This window comes from Pocillopora damicornis, chromosome 2 (assembly GCF_964200805.1).
Source record: "Pocillopora damicornis chromosome 2, jaPocDami1.2, whole genome shotgun sequence".
Lineage (NCBI taxonomy): Eukaryota > Metazoa > Cnidaria > Anthozoa > Scleractinia > Pocilloporidae > Pocillopora > Pocillopora damicornis.
In genome coordinates, this window is record NC_142671.1 from 28,214,923 (window position 1) to 28,241,657 (window position 26,735).

Here is a 26,735-nt window from a genome sequence, read left to right on the forward strand (position 1 = left end):
TAATTTAAAATTTCTGGGGAGACCACTTGATGCCTGCAGAGCACAACTGAAACTCATAGGTTTCTCAATGTCTAACTTAGCTAAATAGATCCTTCCACGGTTTTAGCGGCCATATTGGTTGGGGGTCAAACAAAACCTCGTTGCTAGGCAACGAGTCCTAGAATCTCTTATGATAATAAGACGCGCATCGCTACCCTCGTTAAATTTTCGCTTTGTTCAGGAACAAGAATCAATATCCATCGCTAAAAAAGATAAGACATTGATAAAGGTGAGTGACCTTTTTTCTCTAGGCGAAAAACCTTTTATTCTCTGCGTTTTATGGGAACACTGGGATCGTTTTCTTAGAACGTGACCTCGCGGCTGACATAATACCAGAAGGTCACAGTACTGCTTTTTCTAAAGACTTTTTGCAACTTAATTGGGCAGAGGAAAAATTGAAATAAATATGTTTACGTGCCCTTAAAACTTTTTCGTCCAGACAGGCTAACATACTATTGAAAAACAATTAACTCGGCAAAGAGAAACCCTTGGCTAAATGGGTTTTGGAGATAAGTGTTGTGTCGGCGGCTGTAACAACGACAGAAGATATCCGAAAAAATGGGTCATCCACTCGCATGTAGAGAAGTTATCGTTCCACAAGCCCAAGCAATCGTTGATTGAAGCATGGTCTCGACAGGTTCAGAAGGGAAGAAAAGATTTCTCAATAGGAAAGTCAAGAGAGAGTGTCGAATCCACTGACAAAGTAGGAATAAGCTTTACAAAGCTTGTACTTCCCTACATAATCCGAGTCAAATTCTTTCTATGACAAAATAAAAGAGAACACTTTCCCAAGGTATAAAGCTGGCCATGTTGTCATATCGTTTCTCCATTCATCCTCTGCAATATGCCTGGGGTCTCTAGGAAGACTCTTAATTCGTTGTTGGTACTCGACTGTGAGTCTCGACCTCAACTCCTCGTCGGATACCACAACCCGAACATTACGTTCACAAGCAGAAAAGGCTCTGGCGACAAGCTCTCTTTTTTTACCAGTTACACTTAACCCCCTTAAACTTAGGTAATCTTTTAGTTCACCCAAGCTTTTCTGGAGGAAATTTTCGTAAAGATCTTCTGGATTTACACTAGAGGGCTCTTTCGGAACACGCGTAGCCATGGTTCGAAATAAAAACAACTATTGAGCTTGAAAACACCTAAAGTACAAAAACCAAAACCAAAATTTTAAGTACGTTGTAATGCTACCACCGTGAAGCCTAAAATTTAAAGCTACACAATATCGACGGCTAAAAAATATATTCTAATTTCTCAACCGAAAGAGGTGCTTTTTAAAATGCGATTTTCGCATCATAGCGGCCGCGAAGTCAACTTCGAACAACATATCAATCTGCCCATAAAACGCAGAGATAAAACGGTATTTCGCCAAGAAATTCGGCACTTACTTTCAGTAACGCCTTATCTTTGTTCCCGCTAGATTTGGAGACGAAAATAAGCAATTTTCCTTCAATAAAGTTAAGATATTGAGCGAAGGTACCGAAGCACGTCTAATAATTACAAAAGAATCTATCGCTCGTTGCCTAGCAACGAGGTTTTGTTTGACCCCCAAACAATATGGCCGCTATAAACCGTGGAAGGATCTATTAAAAATCCGATAAGACAAATTGGCCAATTTACATTTAAATGCTACTGAGGTCAACTTTGAAGACCCCAATCAAAATTTGAATTTTGTAAACAGAGATTAACCGTCTATTATCTTTATAGCTCCAGGCGTCGAAACAATGTCGGAATGTCCCAAAGATACACAGGATTTAATGCGAGGACATCCAGCGAAATACTGATTCGAGACACCAAAGACCAACTATAATTCCAAACGTAGTTTATTCGTACTAATTGTGACTTGATGTCCAAAACCGTCAAACTAAATACAATTAAAAACCTAGTCTAAGCGATACTAAAGGACTGAAACCAAAATAACTATTTTATGACACGAATACATATCAATTACACGAGCGCAAACACAGCTAACAATGCAACATTCGGTAACAGGAAAAGAACACAAGGAAATCAATACAATAATACGGTCGCTTACCGATTGTCCTCTCTGTAACGCCTGAATGAGTCGCAATGAACGCAGAAACACTCGCAATAAGCTCTCTTGTTAAACTATCTACCGCAAACGACAACGCACGAGGTCTAACATATGATATCGAAGCGTCACTAATACAAATACAAAGACTAATACGTAACAGAAATAATACTTAACTCGACAACAATTACAATCTTTTAGCTCTTATTTCAATGCTTAAGAACCTGTGATGAGCAATCATTCTTGCAATAAATCTCCATGATACAATTTTAAATTCATTTTGAATAAGAAAATCAGTAAACAAAAAAAAAAAAGGGTGTTGCTCTTCTTGACCATAAATATGTTTACAATGCGGCTTTAAATGGGTGTGCAAGTCCTATAAATACAATCTCCTTCCAAACATAGCCATGCCTACTGATGTACATGGAAAATACATTTTGCATCTACGTCAATCTATATACTGAAGGTCACAGTTAATATTATCGATTTCCCGCCTTACTTCCTGACCAATATTGAAGAATGTAACACGACTTGGATCACGCTATATTTCAAAGAGAGGATTTTTAATGTTAAAAAAAAATCGCTTCCATTTCGTGGTGTTTGTTGTGACTAACGAAAACAAAACAAAAAAAATCGAAGGGTTGGTGCATGTTAGGGTAGTTCATTTGAGTTATCCAACGGGGTTAAGTCCAACGGACTGGAGCTCATTGTTTTGTCCATCACCCCATTCCTTGGTGATCAGTGCAACATTTGTTAAAACATGACTAAGAAACGTTCCTATGTAATAACATAAATTTCATAGACACTGAATCGGTTAAAAGTTCTTTGAAGGTCTCTCACCTGTCGAGGGGTTCGTGGTAAACATTAGAATTTCATCATGGTAGAAAGACGTTACTTGACACATCCGATGTACAAGGTGAAGATAAGACTAGTTCTTAGAACAGGTCATCATCATACGTCATCAAATGTAACAAAACTGTCGAAATAAACTGACTGTTTAGTGCGACATCGGTCCCTAAACAGTTATAAATTCATGGCAGCTCGTCCGCCATTTTGAATGTGGTTGCTAAGAAATTGGGTGGAGAGCTAGTCTTGGCCAATCAGAAAGAAGTCACCGTGTTAAAAGAAATCTGGGTGCTTAACTTCGACGAATCTGGATTTTGATTTTGAAATCGGGAATTCGGAATTTACGGTAAAACATGAAATCCAAGAACGATTTTCAACGTTGAGAAATCCATCCTCAAAGTGGATCTCGATTAAGAAATCCAACCGCGGATCCCATGAATCTTTATGTTTTGCGTTCTTCCAGGAAATCCAAAAAGGATCTCTTCAAGGAGGGGTCTCAATGAGGTTAACCGGTGGTTATTAAACGAAAAAAAAATGAGCTCTGAATTTTTTTAGTGGAAATCGACCTTAAGAACAGACTTTTCAGCGTCGAAACCTGTTTTTGCTATTCATTTTTTTACTGCAAAATCTGTATTTCAAAATTTTTATCCGGATTTACAAATCGAAAGCACCCAGAAATTAGCGCCTTTTTCCCAATACTCCACCAGTATTCGCGGTTATTTTGGACTCTCGAATAGAATGATGTTTTTATTTAGCCAAAAACTTTAAGGCTTTTCAACTATCCAATTAAGGCCATCCTCGGTAGTAAGTTTCTTCAAAATTGGTTCACCGATGTCTCCACTTTCTGGGAAATTTGCTCACCAACAATAACACTTGAAATAGTCAAGAGAAAATAATGGCCTTTACTTTCTCTTGAAACATTAAAATCATTCTTGATTCACCTTCAGCAAAATGTATTTGAGTGATCGATATACGCAGATAAGCCGATAGACGAGGTTTAAAAGAACCGATCCAACTATTATAGACTTACCTCTTTGATGATCATTGGTTTGATGACGGCAGTGGAAGACAACAATACTATCTATTCTTCTTAAAGGAACTGAAACCGAGTGATTTCTTTCTTTGTTTATAAAAGTTTATTAAAAATTACATTTCTACTACCGTGTTTTCAGATTTCAAAGCCAAAAAAATTCAAGAGGTAAGAAGTTGACTATCGACGCTGCCATTTTCAAAGTCAACATAGTAATCTGGCCGCAAGCTATCGACTCGCGAAAACCACATCGAGCGGTTCAAAAGTAGCTGCTGCTCTGACCGTAAAAAAGAAAAGATCATTAGTCGTACCAAAAAAATATATTTTTTGTAGCATCTAATTGTTAAGGCAGATCATCATTGGGAGACAAAGCGTGGTCAATGTCATCATTTCATAACAATGTACTTCTCCCTAGCTGAGATGAAAATTATATGGTTTTCGGAATTAGTGATGGAGTTTCCATTCAGCTGATATTCTTCAGCTGGTAAGAGAAATCTGAAAATCACAAAGCGCAGTCAAAGTCATTATCTTATAATAATGTACTTCCTATTTAGACGAAAATTATATGGTTTTAAAACTGGAGATGGAATTTCCATTCAGCTGATACTGATCTTTAAGCTGGTTAAAGGAAATCTGAAAACAAAATTCCCTCACAACAGGGCTCCTCTTCACATATCTTCAAACACAAACAAACAATTTAGAAAGACAAAATGAAAGTAATGATTAATTGGACAGTGCTGTCAGGTAGTCTTAGATTGAGCAACGAACCAAACAAGCCGGAAAGATGGAATTGAGGGAGTTGTACACAAATGAATTAGGGCGCTGCACATGAAACCAAAGTCGACCAAGAGATCATGAAGTGATGATATTGATTTATTTATAAATCAATTTTTTTTAACTCTGACAATAGGTCAAGGGCCTCAGTTGAGAGCAATAGCTGTGTATGTCCATGAAGAAGTTTATCAAATATGGCTCAAATGAGTTTGTGAATTAGCAGTCTTTCAATCTTCTTTTTTGCCATTGCTAAATTGACCACGACGTTTTCCCAAAAAATATCTTTATGCCCTGGAAAAAAATAAATTTATTAGAAAGTTTAGTAGCCCACTAGCATATATATTTACATGCAACCTCTTTTTTATTGTATTAAAGCGCGTTGATAAGGCAGGATTGAGGTTTTATCTCTACCTTTTCCCCTTTTTAATGGCAAACATTTTTATCTTGAAAGTTTATACGACAGTGTTGCAGACAGCGAAAAAGAAAAAAAAGAAAAAGAAAAAGAAAGAAAGAGTTTCGTTGGCGAGTTTGTTATTATTATTTTTTATTCAGATTAATTTTTTTCGGGTGTACAGGATTGCGGGATTTTAGTATTTTCGTCAAATTGTTGTTATAGACCGAGACAAAAACCTCAAAACTAAAGGACTTAAGCTCATATTCAGCCATCTTGACCTCGCACTTTGTCAAAAAAGTCATTTAAATATACTTTGAAAAGGAGTTTTGTCTTTTCCTCTCCTATGGTATCTTTTGGTATTCACATGAGAGTGATCAATTAACTAACCGTGTTTTTTAGACACCTTGAACTTGACAATTGGGTTGACATGGACACTCTTTCGAAGTTCAGTTGAGTTTTTGGTAGCATGAACGTGTGTCATGTTACCTGTCATCAATCTAAAACTTGTTGGCCCATTACTTAGCTAATGCGCAATCTGACTGGCCATTCGTGTCCAACTGTCAATACAGCCTGTGTCGAGTTTCCTGTTGGAATTAGCTTTGAAAGAAAAAGTCAAGTATGAAAAGAGCTCAGAGATATTGAGTTTTCTTGTACATACCGTAGTGATTCGATTTAGCTCCAGGGGCGCTTATTTACTCTTGATATCTAAAGGGAGGGCGCTTATTCGAAACGGGGCGCTATTAAGGGACACGGCACTTTAAATTTTCGAGAAACAGAAAATTATGCGAAACAAAGCTTTGATGTTTATTTGAAACCGACCAAGAAGACTGTTGAACGGAAATGCTGTCCCTGGGTCTTTCCTGGCCAGAACGCCGGAACAGCCAAGAAATCGTCGTCGCAAAATTTGAAGGCGTGATCACTCGTTTGAAGGAACTATGCTCACACATGAAAATTATAGTTGGGAGACTAACACTAAGACCACTGTTTTTGAATGTATAATAATAATGATAGTAATAATAATAAAAATAATAATAGTAATAACGGTTTATTAATAGCATTTCCATGGGTAAAATGGCTTTACATCTGTTACACAAACATAAAATTGGATATTACAATAAAATTAACCAAAAAAAAATGCTATCAATCAGAATTACTTATAATGATATCTACATGCGCATCTCTACGAAATATCTACTGCAGCTTTTAAAAGTTTATGAGTTTCTTTCGAAAAGGTGCTTAAGTCCGGGCAGGGTTTCACCGCAGCCAGGAGGGAGTTAAAACGCTTAGCGGCACAGTCTTGAAATGTGCCTGACTACAGTGGTATTTTAAGGTTAATAGGTTCGCTGGAACGTAAGCATCTACCGTGTTGTACAGTTTCAAGCCTCATATTCCTGAGCCAATGTTCGTCATACAGGGCTTCGTGTGCTGCTTTAAGTAAATGCCAGTCCCGACGCTCACTCATTGGTAACCAGCCTAATTTAAATAGAGAATTCACAGAGTTCACATAGTGACCTGTGACAAAGCTGGCAGCGGAAAACTAAATATACTGAAGCTTTTAAAGCAGATTTTCACTGAGCGGGTAAAATACAATGTCACTAAAGTCTAAGCGTGATAGAACTAACGATTCGGCAAGGTCCTTTCTCAACTTATAATTAGTGAAGTTCTTGACTTTTTTAAGCGTGGCTAAGGTACCATAACATGAAGCAGCTAAATGTTTCATACGGTCGTCCCATTTGAGGTTACTGTCGACGTTAACCCCGAGCAACTTTCTAGATTCGACTCGCTCAAGAGAGTTGTCTCCGACAGTGAAATTATGTGCGCAATCTGCTAATTTGTGATGGGATGACATTTGGTGGGTGGAGAGAACCATTAATTTGGTCTTATTAGGGTTAAAGGTACGGTTAGAGTCCTAAGACCATGATTCAAGTTTGGTAAGGGATTCATTTAAATCGTACGTCGGTGATTCCAATTCCCTCACTGCACAGAGGGTGTAGAGGGATGTGTCATCAGCGTACTGACAACAAGACGTGGATAGATCGAGGTTGTCTCGGAGGTCTGATACATACAAATTGAAGATCATCGGCCCGAGGATCGATCCTTGAGGTATTCCAAACTGTGACAATTTGTGGTGTGATTTAGTGTCATCAATTTGTACGAATTGTGTTCCACCAGATAAATAGCTGAGGAGTCACTTTAAATAATTTTTGGAGAAGCCGAGTTTGTAGAATTTCTTTAGCGTCGTCTTGAAACAAACCGTATCAAAAACCTTAGAAAAATCGGTGAGAACCATCAAGGTGACCTCTTTCCTTTTCATAGCGAGCTTTATATCATTTATTCCAAGAAGGGCAGTAGTGGTGGAGTTTCCTTCACGGAAACTGGAAATGTTATCACGAAGAAGAGAGGCGCTATTTGCGAACTCCGACATCTGCCAGCCGACCAACCTTTCGAACACCTTAGACAACACCGGTAATATCGAGATTGGTCTTAGTTCGTTTTTGGTCGTTGGGTTGTCTACCTTGGGTATGGGCGACACTCTGGCGATCTTCCAAAGCTTTGGGAAGTATGTTTCAGTTATACAACTGTGAATGATTCAAGTAAGGGGGCCCGCCAAGTGGTCAGCCACTAGCTCTATGAATACAGTTGGAATCTGATCGACTCTCGAGGAACAATCGGTTTGAAGAAAGCAATTAAAGGAAGATGAACCACCTTCGAATGTGCAGGTGCTTATTTGAGGGTGCGCTTATTAAAGAGGGGATACTTATCAGAGGGGGGGTGCTTATCAGAGGGGGTTGCTCATCAGAGGGGGGGGGTGCTTATTAAAGAGAGGGGCGTTTATTAGAGGGAGTGCTTCTAGAGAAGGCGCTTATTAGAGAGGGACCTTATTAGAAAGGGGTGCCTATCACAGAAGGAGTGCTTTAGCATGAGGGCGCCAAATCGAATCATTACGGTACTGATCACTTGGTACAGTACCTGTTTTTAAAAACAGTAAAAAAAGCGATTGATTTTAACAGTTGACTTATTAGTTCATGCTATCTTATTACTCACTTGCTTAGGCGTAGCATCCTTTGTCGTAATTCTTTGAAACATTTTAATTTCATCAGTCATACAGTCCACTTTGTTCCTACATTTCTTAATGGTCATTTCTTGCTCTTCCTGTTTCCGCAACACGTCTTGAGTTCATTTTTACATGTGCAAGAGGGAATCCAACTGTTTTACATCTTCTGCGAAAGTATCATCAATAATTAATTCTTTTATGATGAGCAGTCATAGGGGACACTCTATGTGTTTTGGTTCTTCAAGTTCACAGTGTTCATCAATCAACTTTCCCGAATAGTGGGTGATTCTAACGGTACTTCTTTACTACGCTCTGTAATTTGTCTGTAGAACCTAAGTAACTTGTGAAATCTTAAAATTTAAGATGCAAAGAAAAAAAAAACACTCACCATAGAGGTAGCAATGTTTACCAGTGATGCCCTTGGTTATCTGAAGTGAGAATCCTTATCAACAACTTGTGATATTTTGGACACAGGCAGGCCAGTTGGCTTTTTACAAAGCGGAACCTGGGAGTTAAACTAGGAGCAACCAAAAACAAATCCAGTGAGCAACAGGGTGAAGAGTTGAACCCAGAACCACAAGAGCACAAGTCAAGTGCCCCAACCACTCGACCATAATGTCTCCAATAATGCTGGCAAAATTCATGTGAATGTCACATTTACAATTATAATATTCCACATACATTTTAAGATACAAGGTGTAGTAAAATGAGGGCTCATGGAGAACTACAAAGATCATTCACAGACTATTTTAGAAACTATTTAACAACTAGGCTTGAACTGAGCCAATTGAGCACTAGGATTAAAAAACCTGTCATTCAAAATGAGACCATCAATGTGTCAGAAAAGTTATGATGCATGTATTATATTTTACTCTGTCTTTTCTCATTGTTGTGTTCTTCTCCTAGTTTTACATTTATTTAAAAAAAAAGAATGGTTTCCTCTTGTCATCCTCAACACTGATTTTGATTTACTTAATCACAGACAGATCACATTACCAAAATATTTAGAACAGATTACCCAAGAATTTTTTCATTTTTGCCTTCATGAAGTAGCTTCTTAAAAAAGTTCCAACAAACCTGGCATGTTGTCCATTGCACCCAAACTTTTGTTGCTTAAGTCATCACAGCATCATTATCACTTCAATCTGCCTTTAAAAAAATCAGCATTTAATTATTATAATTATTATAAATATATTATGCCACGAAAAAAAATTCGCCCAAATGACTAGAATAATTTGGCCACTGCTTACCCTGTAAAAACTATAAAAACCAGGTATATAATTATATAATATATAATTATATACCTGGTTTTTATAGCCAATTGGACCAAGGGGAAAAACAACCAAACTTAAGAAAAATGTTCATAAAATGAAAACAGTTAAGGGAGGAAAAAATAACAGGACTTAAATGTTGATTTAACATAAAAATCTTGATTTGATTCTGGTTGAATGATGAATGCAGACTTTATCATCTTTACACTTTCCTCACCTGTTGAAAATTTTCAAAAAGGTTTTCCTGCTCTGCTCAGTTATATTGACCAACATTCCTTCAGCACTTTGAACAAAAACTTGTTGAAGGACTAAAAATTAAAAGGAGAGCAAGACATGAAAAAAGTGAGTTTCTGTCAAAGGAGCCTTTACATACATGTATGTCAGTTTTACATGAAGGAAGAAGCAGTGTTGTCTAGTCCTTGGCGCAACTTCAAGCTCTTCACTCTCTTACTTAAAGGATTTGTCCTCAGCTGCTGTGAGTTCAACCACACTGTACCAAACTACAATTTGCACATTGTGAATAACATGCCTACTTGGAAATTAACTAACCCCCACTTTCTTGTCTTAATGAGACCATACAAAAAACTCCATGCAGTTCAACCAATTGTTAATGTCTTGATTCAGAGTTAAAATGCATGCAAATATTGAGGTGATTCCTCAGTTTATCACCACGCATCCTGTATTGTGCATTAAAATCATGTAATCGGGGGAATGAGGATGTGCACATTCCAAGAACATGGTATTGCTTTTAAATCCATGGACCAGGTAAAAAGGTACACTGGTCTTTAGATCTTGAATGAGTACAGTGACCTAATTATAATGTTTATTGTATAATTTTGGTGTACCATTTCTCCCCTTTAAATTAGGGATTTAAAAAAATTCTTCAAAGGGGAAAAAAGATAAGCTAAAAGCATGCACATAGCCCTTTATTTGAGGATGCAAATTAAGATCTTGAAAGAAACGACTCAAGGAACATTTCAAGTCTGTCATTTAAATTTGCCTGATTTTCCCACAAATTATACATCAGATTGTTCCATGAGCTCCAAACTTTCTACCCACTGTATCAAGTTTATTTAAAGGGTTACTTTAAAAACCCTTGCTTCCACCTGCAGCAAAATGTCCCGTGAACCGATGAAATGACACACATGATTAGCGCAGGCATAACTTAATGGGGTATGTTTGGCCCATTAAACTTCTAAACAAACACAGTGACTTATCTTTTTAAAAATTAATGTACTTTTCAAAACAGAAATTTACAAGGAACATTTAAGGAAAGTTTAAGGAAAATTGTGCAATAAATTTTTTTTCAGAGGAATTACCTTAACTAAATTTAGTCTTTTTACAGAAAGATACTGAATGCTCTTCTTTTTTTCAGATTTAATTTGTTCACACAAAATAAACCATGCCAATTCATTAAAGTTCTCTTGCAAAGAAAAGCAAAGGTGACTATAATCTTCAAACAAAGTGCTTCAGTTATAGTTTAAAAGGCACTCAATAACAGAGACATTCTGTAACTTGTTCTAATTTATCGCAAATTCTTCATTTTAAAAGAAGTTTTACAAATTAAGGTTCATTTACTTTCTTTTCAAATTCATTTTCTACACCACACAGTTTATAAATAAAAAACATTCTTAAGTCTCTTTGTCTACAAGAAAGTGTTCCAGAGGACAGAAACATGCTAAAACTGGGACACTGTAACTGATTATGATGACACTAATTGCAAAAGATACTTTGGTGAGATATTCTAAAAGCCACAGAAATTACAATTTCTGCATTTAACTTTAAAATTCTAGGGGAGAACACAACTGAAACTTAGGTTTCTCAATGTCCATACCTTAGCTTAATTAAAGATCTGATGAGACGAATTGGCCAACTTACATTTAAATGCTATTGAGGTCAACTTTGAAGAACCCAATCAAAAATTTGAATTTTGTAAAAGGGATTAACCTTCTATTATTTTATAGCTCTATGCTTAAGAGCTTATGATAAGCAACCTTCCTTGCAACAAATCACCATGATAGAACCTTAAATTCATTTAGAATAAGAAAATAAGAAAAAAAATGAAAAGAAAAAAAGGTGTTGCTCTTCTAGACCATTAATATTTTTACAATGCGGCTTAAAATGGGTGTGCAAGTCCTATAAATATAACCTCCTTCCAAACACAGCCATGCCAACTCACGTACATGGAAATATATTTGATATTTGCGTCAATCTATATACTAAAGGGCATTTTAATATTATCGATTTCTCTCCTTACTTCATGTCCGATATTGAATGTAACATCACTTGGATCACGCTATATTTCGAAGAGAGAATTTTGAATGTTTAAAATACTCGCCTACATTTCGGGGAGTTTGTTGTGACGTACGAAAACATAACAAAAAACATCGAAGGATTGGTGCGTGTTATGGTAGTTCATTTGAGTTGTCCAACGGGGTTAAGTCCATGGACTGAAGGTCATTGTTTTGCCATCACCCCATTCCTTAGTAATCAGTGCAACAATTGTTAGAAGTTGAATAAGTATCGTTCCTATGTGATAAGATACATTTCATAGACATTGAATCGGTTGAAAGTTCTTTGAAGATCTCTCACCTGTCAAGTGGTTCCTGGTAAACATTAGAATTTCATCATGATAGAAAGACGTTACTTCACACATCCGATGTATAATGTGAAGATGTGACGAGTTTTTAGCATAGGTCATCATCATCCGTCATCAAATGTAAATTAACTGTCGAAATAAACCGACTCTTTAGTGCGACATCGGTGCTTTCAGTACTACATTCACGCAGCTCTTCCGCCATTTTGAATGTGGCTGCTACGAAACTGGGTCGAGAGCTAGTCTAGGCCAATCAGAAAGAAGACGCCGTGTTCAAAGAAATCTGAGTGCTTGACTGTTACGAATCTGGATTTTGATTTTGAAATCGGGAATTCGGATTTTGCGGTAAAACATGAAATCCAAAAACGACTTTCATCACTGAGAAATCCATCCTCAAAGTGGATCTCGATTAAAAAATCCAATTCCAGATCTCGTTAATTTCTATGTTTTGCGTTTTTCCGGGAAATCCAAAAGGATCTCTTCTAGGAGATAACTTCTAATGAGTTTAACCGTTGCCATCCACGACAACGACGCACGCAGTAAAAAGACCGGTAAGGAATTGGGTCGGGTACGTCGCCCCGTTGTGATTCAGAAGTGACTTACAAGTCGTTGCGACGAGACTTCAGCGCTATCTTCGTTCTTGAATATCCAAATCTCGGCTCTTTTAAAGATCGCCATCACAAAGTTTTTCGTTTCATAGACAGCTCTAGGGACAAGGAATTTATCTTCTTTGAGAATTATGCAACAAGCGTATACAGAGGATAATTACTCATAATAAAAGTAAGATTTTGCTTGGAATCCTCATGGACAATTGGACTTTTTACAAAATTATTAGCGATAAATTTTCACAAATACACTGAATAAGAGAAGGAAGGGGACCTAGTTATCCTGGAAATGAGTTTTGGATTAATTCCAAACATTATTATTTACAAGTGCACAATTTACGCAAATCCCACGCGTTTCGATCGCGACGGGAAAACCAGCGAAATGATGCCCTGAATTTGTTGAATAGAACGATAATGCCAACACCGGAAGTCGAAAAAGTGTCATGTCCAGACTATCCGCGCGCTCTCCCGTTCTGAAATAACGTTCCCGTTCCCGTCCTTTTGCTAACTCACTCTCATGTTACGCAAGGAGTAAGAAACGCGATAGAATAAAATTCAATTGTGAAGAGCAGAAAAGGTGCCATAAGTGTAGCTCAACACTTTTTAAAAGAGACACAAAGTTTTGGTGGACTAGATTAAATTATGAACCTGTTTAATTCTGACGGAATTAGAATGAAATAGGTTCCAGTAATCAAAACGATTACACAATGGTTTCAACCACAAAACAAATTTACAACAGAATTCAAAGCACCTGAGCAATTATACTAAAATAATTATTCGTCTCAGGGTCAGTGAATAGTGTCAAAGTCATCCGGGGATTACTCATCAATATTCAATTTGTCGCATAGCACTTCCTCTGACCTTGCGACTATGTCCTCGTTTGCGTCGTCTTGTCTGTGTTCAAGGAAGGCTCAATGCTTTCAATTCTAACAATTTGATCTTTATCTGACCTATCAACGTTTCCATGTGTTGTGAGACCATCAGCTTTACCACGTGTTGTGAGACCATCAGTCTCCCGTTTGCGCTCCCAATTACTTTCTCGGTCGGCCTCCTGACTTAACGACGCACGTACTAAGTTACTGTTAACCGAAACGGAAGTGTTAATAGAGCTCTTTGAGCTTCCTTGATGCATTTGTATTTGGATCGTCACATACACCTACAGCATCACTGGAAGAGGAAAAACTTATTCCTGTCAGCTAGCAAACCACAACGACGACGGCAACGAGGAGGTGACAGACAAAAGATCTAATAAGCCGAACGGTAGTTCGGCGCGAGCCTTTTAAAAATGTGTACATTTCTTAGCCGTTCTCTGCAAAATAACAACTTGAAATCATCAAAACTCTCGTGGTCTCAAAAAGGGTATCCCATGGAAAATTAGTTAACCTTCCATTTAGTACTCCACGCCGCTCTCATACGTTATGCTGAAATTAACTTGTGGCGCTGTGAGAAATAATAAGGAGATCCAGTAATCCGGGAGATCCAACTGAAAATATATATAATTCATTTTTAAATCGACGTCTTCCGCGGCGTTGTCGTCCTAACTGCTAAAGGTCCCCTCTGAGACCTCAAGAGGACGCTCACGAACGACAAACCTTCCACTTTTAAACTATTTCATTAAAATTTAGCGAAATTTTTGTTACGATCTTTTCATTTGCAGGTTTTACTTTATCTTTTCAAATCTTACCGTTTCAGACCGTTTCATGAGAACTCAAGACTTTCTCAGCAACTTCGTTCACAGGAGAAACAGCTGAAAGAGTCTTACGATCCTGCAAAGTATAATCGAATACAACTGCTTTTAGAGTTTTACAGCTTTACCTCAAACACGTCAAACAAAAATTTTTGACACTATTTTTTTTACCTCGGGGGTAACATGCAGTTAGCATTATATGGAGCACTTATCAGACAAACGAACCAACTGTGATAGCCCCACTCGCTAACGAGCTTTCTTTAGCTTGGTGGGTAGATCATTTTAGCGGTACATTCGGTAAATAATACAGGTTAATACAGGGTGACCGCTTAATACAGATGCCGCAGATACGCAGTATTATAAAAAAAAACGATAAACAAGGCCACTCTATTGAATATTTACTACTTAATGACCACTTAACCCTTTAACTCCCAGATCAGATTTGTAATTCTTCTTACTGTCAACCATACAATTCTTATCATGCTAGTTCAGAGAATTTAGTGTTGGATCAACGTATTATCCCCAAATTGATATTTTTCTTTATTCTTATTACTTATCTGGTTGACATTGTCTTGATATTGTTAGGAGAAATTCTGTCTTGGACACTCATGGGAGTTAAAGGATTAATAAGAGACACAGGATTGCTCAGGAGAAGAGATGCTACAAAATACGCTGACGTCCCTCGGGAATCACTGTCTTTGGTAGAGATGAAGCAGAGGTGCCAGTTTGAATATTTAATAAGTTTCCCGAGTTAATCCTAATTTTCCTCCTCAATACAGTGCCACTTAATACGGGTTCGACTGTAATCGGCGGGGGCACGATCCTTTCCTGGAGTCACATCTTTTAAATTACCAGTCAACCTTGTCTGGCATGAAGTCACATTTTTAAAATTACCAGTCAACCTAGTCTGGCATGAAGTCACATTTTTTAAATTACCAGTCAGTTACCTCGTGTTTGACATTTCTAAATCAACTCTGGTAAGTCTCTCCTTCTCAGCAAAGTCCGTCACGTGAGTTAAAAAAAAAAGAACGGTGTAAAATATTGATGGCAGCGCGCCACAGGGATCACTGGGAGTGGCCTCACTGTTTTTTTGTTTTTTGTTTTTTGTTTTAATCGCGCGATGGAATTCGCCGAAAAGCGAAAAGGAGGGACCGCTCGTAGTGTAGTTACGAAGCGCTTGGTAAAATTCTAAAATTAAATCGTTACTCTCATCATAGCTTCGTTTTCTTCGTCGACCTCTTGGACCATCAAGAATGACGGCTGTTTGGATGTAGATTGTCTTCTATTGCGATTTACCCAGTGACCCGTCACTTCTTCAGCTTCAAGAGGCTCTTGGGATGGAAAATGTTGATCGCAAATTTGGCTGTCGTACAAAAGTTATCCACAAGTGACATCAATGACGAAGAACGAGACCTAACTGCCTCTGAGGTTTGTCTCAGCGAAGATAAACTGCCTTCTTCTCTCAGGTTTTTCAACGATTGTTCGGGAAATTGAAGCCGCGATGGAGACGCTTTAACTTTGTGCATCGTTTCTTAGCCTCGTGAACGTTTCTCCTCCATATCGGTAAGCTCCATGTTCGGACCGGTCCCTTGGGCTTAACCGGAGCAGGTTCTGAGTAGGACAAAAAGATGCTTCTCCCATAAGAAATATTAATCAGTTAACCAGTTGTATGATTTACCTTCTTCTTTGTCCCCTTTAGGTTCAGTGATTAAAGTCGGCTCTCATTTAGAAGCCTGGGATCAGAATAGCCAACAACCGTTTTGTGATAATTAGTACCAGTCAAATGTTTCTTTTCTTTACTTGCATCTGGAGCAAACTCGTATGCATGTACCTGCTGGCGAGAGGAGGCAGATAGGTCGTGCCAAGGAGACTAACTTATACTCACAGGGAAAACATTTGATAACACTTATTTCATGATCACTCATTTTACCCATGAGATATCATTACAGAAGTTTTGGTTTTACAAAGCACCCTTTAAATCAGTATCACGAATGACCACTTAGAGATCTTGGGAACAAGTTATCGCGTTTATACAACATCTACGAGAGTGAACAGTGGTAGCTTTGCTAAATATGGCGACTGCTGGAATCGGGATAAAAATATAAGTCCCAAGATCCCTCGGCCATTTCCAGTCGCTCGCACCCAAATTGTTGAACCTGTTTTGTTGTTGAGCTTGAAGCTTTATACCGTGTTGGTTTTAACGTGATTCTCTGGGGTTGCAGACTAGGAAAATTTGTGTTGATGTTGAGTTACTTCGGTTGTTGGATCTAGTGTGTTTGGAGTGTCGATATTGATATTAGCTGTTGAATTTGGACAAATTTTATCGTTGACCTTAATAATAAATGTTGATGTTGGCAGCAATCTGATCGATTGAATTTTGCATCACTACGGCATTAGTGTGCTCCTGACCGGTATGGTTGCTACATAAGAACTCTGGCCACTGTGAACCATTAAGTGAGGGAGCTAACTCAATACTTGAGATGTTTCCTTCACTTTTGTAGTGTTTTGGGTCGGAATTGATTCCTCCTTTGACGTTTCTAAGATCTGTGAAAGGCGATACTCGACGCACAGGAAATGCTCATGGGGACTTAGAGACCAAACGTGACTATTAGGAAATAAGGTAAATAAGGAAAAACCACAATTAATTTTGAAAAGATCTGAAACGCCTACGAGAAGTGGAACCAAAGGCATATTCCATCAGGCATATTCCAAGATTCAGCATAAGCCATTTCAAGGACAAGCCCGTTTTTCCCACCAAAACGGGAAAGTAGGTAATATTTATATTTAATATTTTCTTTCTTTGATGTTGGAAATTTCTCGTTCTAATTTAATTTTTTGAAATTAGAAGAATTTGACGCGCCCCAAATACACGGGCCGCTACAAGTTAACGCCAAGGCGCTTAATTAAGCAAATATTATGTTGACGCCTCTGAATTCTTATTTGGAAATCATTCCCGGTGTCAGTGATCGTTACTGGGGAGAATCTAGAAGCATCTGATCAGTATCGCATTTTATTGTTCAAAGATTGGCTGTACAAGCCACATTGGAGAATCTCAGGGGGGAAGGAAAGGGTTTATAGCTTTTATGTTTGACGTTTAATTTTCTTTCAATGCAGTTAGCAAAAAATACATTAGTGTTCACTTTTTTTATCACGACTAACGGTTAAAATTCGTAATTCTTACACCTAACGGCTATTTTTTTAGCCGTTTTATGGCTATCAGTTAACCCATTCATACTCTCACTTTACAGCATAATACAATACTCATCGCATTTTACCCACAATGCCTGGACAGACCTCAAGAAGTGACAAACTTCATCATTCTCTCTGGGTTTTACTCTCACTGAATCAGTTTCATCCTCTGTGAAGTTCTCTGCTAACATGATGTAATGATAGCAAAGCAAATCGTTTTGAGGGTCAGTCGTCAGTGTATGAACGAAAAAATAAGGTGGAACATGAATATGGTGTTTTCATTCTTTGTCAGCCAAACTAACAAAAACAATATTGGCAAACTTGCACCACAATCCGAAAAAGATTATTTTTGAGCACTCCGAATACTCATGAAAAAGTGAGGGCCGATACTTTTCAAGTTCAAACGAATTGAACTAATTTTCCCTCTTCAGTTTTTCACCTGCTACGCCTACCATTTCCCTTTTGGATTTCATTTATATTCTTTCTAAGTCTAAGACCGTTACTATGACTGCTGAAGTTGTTTGAATTTACCTTAAAGGAGGGTCTCAACGAGATTAACCGTTAGCCATAATACGGCCAAAAAATTAACTGTTGGGCGTCAAAGTTGACAAATTTTATCTGTCAGTCGTAAAAGAAAATTAGCCCAATAGGACTGTCTCTTTCTACAAGGTGTCATCTTGAGTTTATTTGCGTTTGAGATTTCAAAAGTGCGTGGTTTGACCTTTCAAAATTGTCCTCAAATGTGCTTAATACCCCACCACGGAGGCTGCCACCTTCTAGTGTCTTAGCAAAATTTCTCAGTACCCTTTCTTCCATCTCTCAGAAGGCCGTTTGATTAATTAGGAATCTCACAATATGCCTTTCTTGGCTACATTAAAATTTTCTGATTTTGTTTTCGATAACAAGAGAACTACGTTTTTGGTTTTAAGTGCAAACCTGTTACGTTGTTTTACAAATGAAGGGGTTCATAATTGAATTTTCATCATTTCGGAAGACAGCTGAAGAATATTCTCAGGTTACTCTTTGGAATCTCATAACGTGGTAAGTTGTTGATTTTTATCCTCTTTTTCAAAGTTTGGTATAGAAATGATCTGGTTTCCAAAGATGGTTCTATCATAAGAAATATTAATCAGTTTAACCAGTTGTATAATTTACCTTCTTCTTTGTCCTCTTTAGGTTCAGTGATTAAAGTCGGCTCTCATTTTGGAGCCTGGAATCAGAATAGTCAACAACCGTTTGGTGATAGACCGTGATTATTTAGTTTTGGTTTGTCGACTTCGAAAGGTGATGTGTGTGATGCAGCTGCTGCCTCTGCTGATTCTACTATCCATACACGATTACCTTTGAGCAGCTTTCCATTCTGGCCTTCAGACCCAAATTTTACAGACATTATATTCTTGGTGAAGTCTCACCTATATCAGGTGCAAAATTTTCCCCTAAACTATAAAGAAAATTTGAAATATGTTTCTCGACGGAGCTATAATAAAAATCTTCTTAACACTTGAAGAGAGTTAAAATTGAAACTCGAGCAAACGCGATGAAGTTCTCATGAATTGAAAAACCAAAAACTACAAATACAACAGGTTGAAAATGCGATTTGCGTTGGGGCTTTCAAGTGACGGGTTAATAAAAATATATCTATGTAGCGGAACAATTTTTAAAATGCTTACGAACAACTGAAGTCAGACTGCTCAAGTCAGATATCGGTCTGCCTTGCGCAGCCGCTGCGGTCTAAGCATGACTACAAAGCGATACAAGTCAAAGCAGAGCACAAAAGATTACGCTACCTCAAATTTTACCACCACCGTGACAGTTCTTGAAATCCATAATAACATGTGAAAGGGTTTTTTGGATTGTTTTTGCGTCCTGGGTTCACTTAGCAACGAGGAAACACCGTTGAATTTTCCATGGGTTCGTGTATTATGACGCACCAAACGTAAACTTTAAAGAAATTTCCACTGACCAGCACTGTGTTCGAACAGACTGGCTCGCTTCTCTCCTAATGGCATTTGCCTCGATTTCAAAACGCGTTACAGTGCACAATCTTTCATTTGACTTACGTGCCTGGCTTCCCTGAAGAAACCTTTTCTCTTGCAGGACGCAAAACTGAAGGAGAGAATGTGGCATACGCAAGCATGCATCCGTTGAGCATGATTCAGTCATCAACGCACGCACTCACACCGTTGCCAGATTCTTCGAATCAATTTTTTGCCCTGCTTTTGTCTTCGCTTTTCTTTCTATTTTTACACGAGAAGCCAAAGTGAGTAGTGCGATGAAACTATAACATTGTCGGCCAGTAAAATGTCAAAGAGTAATGGCAACCATGGAGGTTGACAAAGAAAATGAGTTCCCACCTTTTTACTGCAGAAATGCGCGCGCATCGATTAACATGGTAATTTAATATTAATTATCAACTGATTTGATAACGTAGATTGGCCACCGTTAAGAGTTTGAAAGCTGACGTTTCGAGCGTTAGTCCTTCGTCAGAGCGAATGGACGAATTGTGGGTTGTGAGAACGTTTACATGCAGAAAATGGAGCTACGCTATTGGTGGGAAATAGTCAAGAGAAAACAAGAACAAACTACTGTAGTTGAATTAAAAGTGGCCGTTGATACCGTGAGGATTAAGAGTGTTGGTGGTTTGAATTCATTGTGAGTAAATGAGTAACTAACTTCATTAGAATTAGAATTTCCGTTTGTAATTTTCTTTGCAATATTTTATCATTTTTTCTTTGACGAAACAACCTGATTCTTTTTCTACCGAACAGTTTTTTGTTTTGGAAGAAATCAAGTGTTCGTTTCAAACAACGAGTTCACCCGATGGGCTCATATAAGGTTTACATGAAAGAATCGTGTTTTTGCTTGAGGATGTTTGTTTAATGATTGTAATCAATGCTTTCTTGAAGGTCTCCAATAGGGTTCTTCAATCCCGCGATCCCGACTAACATTTTCTCTTAATCCCGTAATACCGATGGTTAATACGGCCAATCCCGACCTAAAAAATGCCTTCCTAGTCTATTTCCCAAACGTAAAAGGGCCTCTTCGGTATGTGATGATTTTCTCAGCCAGCATTGATCCGTTGAAGTTTTTGGCTACCGTAAGGTGGAAGTTTATCTCTTTTCACCAAAATGATGATATCCCTCATTTTAGAAGTTTTCAAAGTTTTACACGAATAAATTACGCTAGTCGAGGCAACGACTTCCTCCCGTTTTAACTTCAATCACACACCAATATCTTAGTAAAGAGAGGTAAATACCAAAGAAACGCATAGCAATCTCAACAACTGCATAAAACTCTAAAGGTGACGGCAGTCCTATTGTGTCATAGCAAGGGAAATATAAAAAAATAACCTGAACACAATTGTGTTATTGAAGCGAATACTTCTTCTAAAGCCGGAACCTCTTCCGAAGAGGGAATCAGCCTCTCGTCCCAAAGATGGACCGTCAAGATCATCACTCAAGGAATCGCACTCTGATGTGCCATTTTTCTCTTTGTATTGTTTCTCGCTGTTTTCTTGCTACTCCTCAAAGTTAGAACGCTTGAGGCTAACCGGTTGGTCCGCCTGAATAGAGGCACCACGGGAGAGTTAAAGCTCTTGTTGCTGCTGCAGCAAATCTTTAAATCCAGTTCCTCATCTTCTGTGTGTTCTGTGGTGCCATCATTACAGGAGGTAACGGTTAAATTACTTGTATGGCCGACAGGATAATGGCACGTTCTGGAACAGGATACCAAGAATTTGAATTTAAAATAATACGCCGCCCAATGGGTTGGCCTCTTCTTCCCTTCTTCTCATTAAAATTTAGCGAAATTTTTGTAACGATCGTGTTATTTACTGGTTATATTTATATCTTTTCAAATCTTACCAATTCGTAAGAACTCAAGACTTGCTCAGCAACTCGTTCACAAGAGAAACAGCTCAGGGAGTCTTGTGATCCTGCAAAGTATAATCGAATACAGCTGTTTTTAGAATTTTACAGCTTTACCTCAAACAAAAATTTTAGAAACTATGTTTTTTTTTTTTTTAACCTGGGACGTAACATGCATTTAGCATTATATGGGGCACGTATCAGACAAATGAACCAACTGTTATAGCCCCACTCACTAACGAGCTCTCTTTAGCTCAGATTATTTAAGTGGTACAGTCGAGCCTTTATTAAGCCGCAATCCCCGGGAATGGTGAGTTGACCGTTTAATACAGGGTGACCGCTTAATACAGGTTCCACAAATAGGGAGTTTTATAACAAAACGATAAACAAGGCCACCTTATGTAATAATTGACCACTTAATACCCTATTAATAAGAGACATAGAATTGTTCAGGAGAAGAGATGGTACAAAATACGCTGACGTCCCTCGGGAATTACCGTCTTTGGTAGAGATGAAGCCAGAGGTGCCGGTTTAAATATTTCACAAGTTTCTTGAGTTAATCCTAATTTTCTTCCTCAATACGGAGCCACTTAATACAGGTTCGACTGTAATCGGCGGGGGCACGATCCTCGGCTAGGGTCACATTTTTTTTAAAATACCAGTTCGGCTAGTGTTTGACATTTTGAAATCAACTCTGGTAATCTTTTAGACTACGAGCAGTCCTTCCTCCTCCACGAAGTCTGTCTTACGAGTTAGGAGAAAGGAAGGTGTAAAAATATTGATAGTGGCGCGCCACAGGACACGGGGAGTGGCCTCGCCGTTTTTTTTTTCTCCTTTGATCGCGCGACGGAATTTGCTGAAAAGGAGGGACTGCTCGTAGTCTAGTTACGAAGCGCTTGGTAAAGTTCTAAAAAAATTCAAATCGTTACTCTCACCTTAGCTTCGTTTTCTTCGTCGACCTCTTCAACCATCAAGAATGACGGCTGTTTGCATATAGATTGTCTTCGATTGCGATTTACCCAGTGACCATCACTTTTTCAGCTTCAAGAGGCTCTTGGGACGGAAAATGTTGATCACAAATTTGGCTGTCGTAATTATCCACAAGTGACATCGCTAACGAAGAACGAGACCTAAATGCCTCTGAGATGTGTCCCAGCGAAGATAAACTGCCTTCTTCTCTCAGTTTTTCAACGATTGTTGGGGAAATTGAAGCCGCGATGGATACGCCTTTGCATTGTCCTCATTGTGAAAACTCTGACGTCTATGTTCAAGCAATTGCCGATTTGCGATTTGGACGTCGACCTCATCAAGTATCACGCGATAGAGATCTCGAGCTTATTATATAATTGTCCATTATGAATGGTTTCAGTGTCAAAACAAACATCTCTCCGGGAAATGAATCATATCTGTAATACATTTCGATCGCAAGTTATACCATTGTAGATACTCTGCAGCTAGTTACCTTTGGAAGTCAATATTCTGGTAAACGTCTCCTCGTGTGACTTGAGGGTGTTCATTTGCCGTAATTTCATTTCTGGTTTGATGAAAGTAATCGACATCACACCAATATGTATGGAACAACACTGAAGAGACCTATGAGAGTTAAGTTTCATTTTATTCAGCTGAATTCTACTTTCCGAGTTCAGCACAAACATAATTACAGTTTTTTTACACCGGGACTTAAAATTAAATTTTGTGGCTTTTGTTGCGAGTTGGTGGACACGGCCTTTGCTACTTATGCACAAAGTAAATGGCTTCAGCAGCTGTTCAGTTGCACATACCCATGGCGTAAGCTCGACATCGGAACAAAAATAAGCCAAACAATAACGAAGAACCAATACAGCCTGGTATTATTGCACGCGACTAACGCTTTGTACATAAAATAACTTGCTATTGGTTCTAATTTGGTGACCACTTCTATTCAAGTCAATAACAGGCCATAAAAAATTTGAGTGCGATTTCAAGTAACTTAAATGAAAGTCTACATAAGTGTCAATGCGCTAGTTTAAAGAAAAGACTGAATGATATCTACTCTTTAAAGGAAAATAAGAATTCGGTACATACATTTAAAGAAGTATACACTTAAAATTATGTAGTTTTTATCGCCACCTTCTGTTGTCCTAGAAAAAATCTCAATACCCTTCTTCCATCTCTCGGAAGGCTTTTTGATCAATTAGGAACCTTACAAAATGACTTTCTTGGCTAAAGGAAATATTATTTTTTTGTTTTCGATGGCCAGAAATCTAAGTTTCTAGCGAACCTGTTACAGCTGTTTTTAATTGTCTGGTTTCTAAAGACGCTTCTCCCATAAGAAATATTAACCAGTCTAACCAGTTGTATGATTTACCTTCTTCTTTGTCTCCTTTATGTTCAGTGATTAAAGTCAGCTCATGACATTTTGAAGCCTGAAATCAGAATAGTCAACAACCGTTTTGTGATAATCAGTACCAGTCAAATAATGAAATGTTTCGGCTTTTCTTTTCCTGCATCTGGAGCACACTCGTATGCATGTACCTGCAGGCGAAAGGAAGCAGACAGGCCGTGCAAAGGAGAATAAGTTCTACCCACAAGGAAAACATTTGATAAAACCTATTTCATGATCAATTATTTTACCCATGAAATGACAGAGGTTTTGGTTTTACAAAGCATCCTTTACATCAGTATCATAAATAACCTCTAACCATTTCCTCGCTTGTCGTTTGAACTTCTACACACTCCAAATCATATTCACTGGTGTGCTCCAGGACTAGTATGGTTGCTGCATAAGAACTCTGGCCGCTTTATGGAAAAGTGTGAGCCGATACTTTTCAAGTTCATACGAATTGAACGAATTTCCCTCTTCAAATTTTCACCTGCTACGCCCATCCATTTCCCTTTTGGATTTCATCTAATCTTTTTAAGTCTAAGACCGTTACCATGGCTACTGGGATTGTCTGAATTTACCTTAAAGGAGGGTCTCAATTAGATCAACCGTTAGCCCTAATACGGCCAAAAACTTAGCTGCTAGCCGTAGTGATTGATAAATTTTAATCGTCAGTCGTAAAAATTCTAGCCCTATAGAATTGTCTCTTCCTACAGCGTGTCATCTTGTGTCATTTTGGTTAGCCGTAAGTCGTAAATTGTCCAAAATTTTAACCATTGGCCGTAAAAGCCATCGCCCCATCGCGACCCTCTTAAAGTCGTATGACTCAGTGCTTTGTCTTCAATTTGACAGTGGTGGAGGAATTTTTAAGTCCTGACTCGCTTCTCTCCCAGCGGCATTTGCCTCGGTTTCAAAACGCATTACGGTGCACAATCTTTCATTTGACTGATGTGCCTGGCTTCCATCAAGAAACATTTTGCAGCACGCAAAACTGAAGGAGAGAATGTGGCATACGCAAGCATGCATCCGTTGAGCATGATTCAATCATCAACGCACGCGCTCACGCCTTTGCCGGATTCTTCGAATCGCCTTTTTGCCCTGCTTTCGTTTTCGCTTTGTTTTTCTGTTTTTGCACGAGGGGCCAAAGTGAGTTGTGCGATGAAACTATAATATCGTCAGCCAGTAAAATGTCAAAGAGTAGTGGCAACCATGAAGGTTGACAAAGAAAATGAGTTCCCACCTTTTTACAGCAGAAATCACAGATAAGAAAAGCAGCTCCCTAAGTATTACCGATGCCACAGCCGTAGCGCTCCACTTAAAGGTTTCACCTTCATTTCTTCGTTAAACTTAGGTAGTATTGTTAATCAAACTATTTCAAATGTCTTTTGAAATTAATAACTTATTTAATTCAAATAGCATAAATAGTCATTCAATTATTTTAAAAACATTATTTTATTCCAACTTCCTGCTTTTTTTCGCTTTTATTAGCATGCTCTTAGCAAGTGCATTTGTTAAGTACTCATGGGAGCGCGCGCATCGATTAATATGCTAAATATATGTTATTCACCGGACGGGAGGTCCGTATTGGGAAAAACTGTGCCCGAGGTCTTGGATACTTGGTACACAAGACAGAGGGCACAGTTTTTCCCAATACGGACCGACCTTGGCTGGTAAATAACATTTTTATTTTTTTCCAAAACCAAACAAATGGTTGCGAAAAGAACCTGATTGATAAAAGGCTGTAAGTACGGCAAGATTCTCCAGAAACTGAACAATTTATGAGCAAGTAGATGGTAGAGAAAACAAGGGCAATGCAAATGAAAGAGAGAGGTTTCATCAAAACATATTTATTTGCGTAATGATATTAAAAGGTGATTTAAAAGGCTTCCAAGAAAACTTCGAAACATTTTTTTAAAAGGATCGGATACCGCCCGCTGTGAGCGGGCCGGATGGGGAGAATACTGCCCGCTCTTAGAACCAAGCAGATTGCAGGATTTGTAGATTACCACCCGCTCACGAACTGAGAAAAAACAATTGAGTTGATAACGTAGATTGGCCACCGTTAAGAGTTTGAAAGGTGAAGTTTCGAGCCTTAGCTCTTCGTTAGAGCGAATGGACGAATTGTGGGTTGTGCGTGCGTTTATATGCAGAAAATGGAGCTGCGTTATTGTTGGGAATAGGGTGAAAACAAGAACAAACTAGTTGAATGAAAAGTGCTCGTTGATACCGTGGGGATTAGAGTGCCGATTTGAAAGTATCGGTCATTGTAATTAATAAAAAGGTAGTTGACCTCATCAGGTTTAAATTTTCCGTTTGTTATTTACTTTGCAATATTTTAATATTTTTCGCTTGACGAAAAACCCCGATTCTTTTTTCTACCGAGCAGTTTTCTTTGGGTAGAAATCAAGTGTACGTTTCAAACAGCGAGTTCACCCGATGGGCCCATATAAGGTTTATGAGAAAGAATCGTGTTTCTGCTTGAGGACGTTTGTTTAATGATCGTAATCAATGCTTTCTTGAGGGTATCCAACAATGTTCTTCAATCAAGCGATCCCGACTAATATTTTCTCTCAATCCCGTAATTCCGACGGCTTATACCGGCCAATCTTGATCATAAAAATGTTTTCCTAGTCCATTTCCTAAACGAGGAGGGCCTCTTCGGTTGGTGGTGATTTTCTCAACCGGCATCGATCCGTTGAAGTCTTTGGTCACAGTAAGGCGTAAGTTTATCTCTTTTCACCAAAATGATGATATTGTTCATTTCAGAAGTTTTCAAAGTTTTGCACGAACTAAGTACGCTATTCACGGTAACGACTTCCTTCGGATTTAACTTCAATCACACACAAGCGTATAAGTAAAGAAGTCAGTGTCGCATAACAATCTCAACAACTGCATAAAACACTAAAGGTGACGGCAATCCTATTGTGCCATAGCAAGGGAAATAAAGAAAAATTACCTGAACACAATTCTGTTATTGAAGCGA

At 38.3% G+C, this 26,735-nt stretch overlaps 2 long non-coding RNA genes and 1 pseudogene across 24 annotated transcripts in view; 1 reads left to right on the forward strand and 2 right to left on the reverse strand.

The window, feature by feature from the left end:
- LOC113683206 (uncharacterized) overlaps nucleotides 1-12,439 on the reverse strand; it is a 39,927-nt gene extending 27,488 nt beyond the window's left edge. For 6 of the 22 annotated variants that reach the window (XR_016184296.1, XR_016184295.1, XR_016184290.1 and 3 more), the window contains exons 1-3: nucleotides 12,040-12,424; nucleotides 9,665-9,755; nucleotides 9,254-9,325 (exon numbers count right to left, since the gene is read on the reverse strand). This is a non-coding gene — a long non-coding RNA (uncharacterized LOC113683206). Of the gene's footprint in view, nucleotides 1-2,917; nucleotides 3,549-4,805; nucleotides 6,595-8,166; nucleotides 8,343-8,564; nucleotides 8,694-9,253; nucleotides 9,326-9,664 lie in introns of those variants that run through there. The other 16 variants (XR_016184299.1, XR_016184298.1, XR_016184300.1 and 13 more) reach the window with 15 other exon arrangements.
- Nucleotides 1-26,735, forward strand: part of LOC149050645 (uncharacterized) — a 404,897-nt pseudogene that overhangs the window by 100,731 nt on the left and 277,431 nt on the right. The window lies entirely within an intron of this gene.
- On the reverse strand, nucleotides 20,312-23,318 carry LOC149050653 (uncharacterized). Its single transcript, XR_016184352.1, has 3 exons — nucleotides 22,326-23,318; nucleotides 21,388-21,458; nucleotides 20,312-21,239 (listed from the first exon to the last, which is right to left on the reverse strand). It is a non-coding gene; the product is annotated as an uncharacterized LOC149050653 (long non-coding RNA).